This window comes from Silene latifolia, chromosome X (genome assembly GCF_048544455.1).
Source record: "Silene latifolia isolate original U9 population chromosome X, ASM4854445v1, whole genome shotgun sequence".
NCBI lineage: Eukaryota > Viridiplantae > Streptophyta > Magnoliopsida > Caryophyllales > Caryophyllaceae > Silene > Silene latifolia.
Window position 1 is genome coordinate 339,740,665 of NC_133537.1, and position 4,786 is coordinate 339,745,450.

The 4,786-nt window shown below is 44.7% G+C and overlaps 1 non-coding gene across 1 annotated transcript; it reads left to right on the top strand.

The window, feature by feature from the left end:
• Positions 1-4,458: 4,458 nt before the first annotated feature.
• Positions 4,459-4,565, top strand: LOC141624552 (small nucleolar RNA R71). The gene has a single exon (XR_012534358.1). It is a non-coding gene; the product is annotated as a small nucleolar RNA R71 (small nucleolar RNA).
• The last annotated feature ends 221 nt before the right edge of the window (positions 4,566-4,786 follow it).

A 4,786-nucleotide genomic window follows, 5' to 3' on the forward strand; every position in this document is an offset into this window, starting at 1 on the left:
CTTGACCGGCTCACGGTCTTTTCAAGTATCATCTTGATTTCGCGGTTAGAGATTTCGGCTTGCCCATTAGCTTGTGGGTGATAGGCAAGACTCCGCCTATGTTGCACCCCATGTTTCTTGAGTAGAGCATCAAGAGTCCTTTCCCGGAAATGAGTTCCACGGTCACTAATCACAATTCGTGGAACTCCAAACCGTGGGAATATGATCGTCTCCATGAGTTTGGTCACCGATTTTGCGTCACAAGTCTTTGTTGGGATTGCTTCCACCCATTTGCTCACGTAGTCCACCGCTACAAGGATATACTCGTTCCCATTTGATGAGGGAAAAGGGCCTTGATAGTCTATGCCCCATACATCGAATACTTCCACTTCAAGTATGTAGTTCATTGGCATTTCATGCCTCTTTGAAATGTTACCACTTCTTTGACACTTGTCACACTTCTTCACGTAGGAGGCCACATCATGGAATAAAGAGGGCCAATAAAAGCCACATTGAAGTACCCTTGCGGCGGTTTTTCGCGAACTACCATGCCCTCCACTTGGCATGTCATGGCAATGAGAGATTATGGGTTGGACTTCTTCATTCGGAATACATCTTCTAATAATCCCGTCGGCACAAGCCTTGTAAAGACATGGTTCCTCCCAAAAATATTGCTTAAGATCGTGAAAGAACTTCTTCTTCTTATGGGAGTCATAACCATGTGGGATGACCCCGGATACCAAGTAATTGGCATAATCCGCGTACCAAGGGACATCCATCAAAGCAAGTGCGAACAAATGGTCATCCGGCAAGGAATCATCAATAGGCAATCCATCCTTACCCTTCACATGTAATAGCCGAGAAAGATGATCGGCTACCACATTTTCTACACCTTTCTTGTCTCGAATTTCAATATCAAACTCTTGTAGCAAAAGAATCCACCGAATCAAGCGTGGTTTTGACTCCTTCTTGATTAGCAAGTGCCTCAACGCCGTGTGATCGGTGTGCACAATTACCTTAGAGCCCACCAAATAAGAACGAAAGTTGTTCATGGCATATATGACCGCCAAAAGCTCCTTTTCGGTGGTGGTGTAGTGTGATTGAGCTTCATCCAAAGTCTTGCTTGCATAATATATGGCATGGAGTTTACCATTCTTCTTTTGTCCTAGCACCGCTCCCACCGCCACATCACTAGCATCGCACATCAACTCGAAAGGTTCTCCCCAAGTGGGAGGTTGCATGATTGGAGCGGTGATGAGAGCTTCTTTCAACCTATTGAATGCATCCAAACACTCATTAGTAAATTCAAACGGCACATCTTTTCCAAGCAACAAAGTTAAAGGTCGGGCAATCAAAGAAAAATCCTTAATGAATCTCCGGTAAAAACCGGCATGCCCAAGAAAACTTCTAATTCCTTTCACATTAGTGGGAGGGGGTAAAGTTTTGATCACTTCAATCTTGGCTTGGTCAACTTCCAAGCCTTTACTTGACACTACATGACCCAAAACGACCCCGGATGTCACCATGAAGTGACATTTCTCCCAATTCAAGACTAGACCACTCTCTTGACATCTCTTCAAGACCTTACCCAAATTAGCTAGACAACCATCAAATGAGGTGCCTACGACGGAGAAATCGTCCATAAACACCTCCATGATATTCTCAACATACTCAGAAAATATCGCAAGCATGCATCTTTGAAAAGTAGCCGGCGCATTGCAAAGCCCAAAGGGCATGCGCCTATAGGCAAAGGTACCAAATGGGCATGTGAAGGTGGTCTTTTCTTGGTCATTTGGGTGAATCGGGATTTGGAAAAATCCCGAAAACCCATCAAGGTAGCAAAAATGAGAATGTTGGGCAAGTCTTTCCAACATTTGGTCAAGGAAAGGGAGTGGGAAATGGTCTTTCCTAGTTGCCTTGTTAAGGCGCCTATAGTCTATGCACATCCTCCACCCGGTTGTGACTCTTGTTGGAATTAGTTCGTTCTTATCATTGGTGACTACCGTGACCCCGCCCTTCTTCGGCACAACATGCACCGGGCTCACCCACGCACTATCGGAGATAGGGTATATTATGCTTGCATCATAAAGCTTCAACACCTCCTTCCTAACCACTTCTTTCATAGCGGGGTTAAGGCGGCGTTGAGGCTCTATGGAAGATGCACTCTCATCCTCCAAATGAATGCGATGGGTGCAAAAAGAAGGGCTAATCCCCTTGATATCATCAATTGAATACCCAATGACATCCTTGTATTTTTTCACAACATCAAGTAGTTTTTGAAGTTCGGTGTCATTGAGTGCACTATTGACAATAATAGGGTAAGTGTCATTAGGGCCAAGGAAAGCATGTTTAAGAGTAGAAGGAAGAGGTTTCAACTCCACTTGAGGAGGCGTAGATCTCTCCTCCTTTTTACCATCTCCTCTCAAGCTTTCAAATTCTTTGTCCGGGTCTTCTTCAATTGTAGCTTCCATAGCCAAAGCATACTCTCGGTGTTCCTTGCAATCCTTTACCTTGCCCTCAAGGAACCCTTGTAAACCTTTGTCTTCATCAAACTTCTTCATATCAACCCATTCTTCTACCACATCAATCATATAACAAGACTTTTCTTCCGAAGGCTCTTTCATAGCCTTGTTCAAAGAGAATTCAACCTTTTCCTCTCCCACTTGTAGAGAAAGCTTCCCATTCTTCACATCAATCATGGCACCCCCCGTAGCAAGGCAAGGGCGCCCTAATATGATGGGAATATTTGAGTCTTCGGGGATGTCCATAACATAGAAATCACATGGAAATGCAAGTTTCCCCACCTTAAGTGGGACATCCTCCACAAGACCAATCGGGTATCTTACCGACCTATCGGCAAGTTGGAGAGAAACCCTTGTTGGTGAAAGCTCATAACCCTTCAATTTCTTGAAAATTTTTAGAGGCATAAGACTAATGCTTGCCCCCAAATCACACAAAGCCCTCTCAATATGCACGGTCCCAATCTTACAAGGTATGGAAAAACTCCCCGGGTCTTCAAGCTTTTGAGGAGCCTCATTCATGAGAATTGCACTACACTCCTTGGATAAGTTCACCGTAGTTGTCGGGCTCAAGGAGTTTTTGTTTGAGATGAGTTCCTTCAAGAACTTTCCATAGCTTGGAATCTCCTTTACGGCATCAATGAAAGGCATAGTAATGTTGATACCCTTCATCATATCCATGAACTTCCCATACTTTTGTTCAAGTTTGGCTCTTGCCAACCTTTGTGGAAAGGGAACCGGTGGTACATAAGGTCTTACCACTTGTTGTTGAGGCTCTTCAACCACCCTTGTTGGTTCATCAATCACTTTTGGAGTTTCCACAACAATCTCCACGAGTTCCTCTTCTCCCTCCTTTTCTTCAATTACCTTAGGAGGTTCAACCACAACTTGAGGTTCAATGACATTACCCGGTCTACTACTCTTCCTTTTCTTGACAAATTCCCGGTCTTCCAAATCTCTACCACTCCTCAAGTGGATAGCATTCATGGTTTTCGGATTTTCCTCGGTTTTACCCGGGAATTTCCCTTGGGAGGCTTGTAGTTGGCTCATTTGAGTAGCCAATTGGGAGATTTGGTTGTCCGTCATTCGTTGAGAAGCTTGCATTTGAGTTCTAAGTTGGTTGATGGATGAGGTTGTCTCGTCATGTTTTTGAGTGGAATGGTTGATGAATTGTGTTTGAGTGTTGACAAGTTGGTTTTGTGAAGTCATCAATTGTTCCATCATGAGTTCCAAACTTGACTTTGGTTGGGTGTTTTGTTGGAAAGGTTGGGTGGTTTGTTGGAAAGGTTGGGTGGTTTGTTGGAAAGGTGGGTTGGTTGGTGGGTTGAGTGGTTGAAATTGTTGTTGTCTTGGTTGGAAGGTTCTCCCTTGGAAACCCGGTGGACCTTGGTTGAATGTAGTGTTTTGTTTTTGAGCTTGAAAGTTTGGTTGTTGTGACTTTTGTTGGAAGGTTGGGTTTTGGACATTTTGAGAGCCATAGGAGAAGTTTGGGTGGGCTCTCATTCCGGGGTGATATTGGTTGTTGTTAAATGCTTGCTTGGCCGGACTAGACTCCCATATCCCGTTCACTTGCTCCATACAACTTCCATCTCCAACCACCAAAGGACACTCATTGGGTGGGTGCCCTTGGTCTCCACAAAGCTCACAACTATAGACTTGGTTTCTCATAGAAGAATTGCTAGATGTTTTGCTTGAGCTCATCAAGGCAACTTGTTGCTTAAGCTCTTCTATCATCTCTTTCACTTCCACATTGTTGGCCGATTCGACCGTTGACTTCCCTTTCCTCTTGTGCCTATCATTGTTCCAATGAAAGGTACGAGAAGCCATTTCTTCAATAAGCTCTTTCGCCGTCTTGTGATCTATCTTATCCAATGCTCCCTTCCCCGAGCCGGAATCAAGGTTCATCTTCATCTCATTGTTTAACCCTTCATAGAAATTGTTGATGAGCTCATCATCCCCAATACCGTGGTGAGGACATAGCCTTTGGAGGCCCTTGTACCTCTCCCATGCTTCATAGAGGGTCTCATCTTCTTGTTGGGTGAACCCTTGGAGTTCACTCTTGATTCTCGCGGTTCGTTGGGGTGGGAAATACTTGTTGAGAAAGGCCTTAGAGACATCGTCCCAAGTCCGAAGGGAGTCGGGTTCGCAACTTTTAAGCCATTCCTTGGCACTTCCCCTCAAAGAGTAAGGGAAAAGCCTAAGCCGTACGGCATCCTCCGTCACTCCGTTGGCCTTGAACATGTCGCAACTATCCAAGAAATCGTTTAGATGCTCGTTGGGGTTTTCGG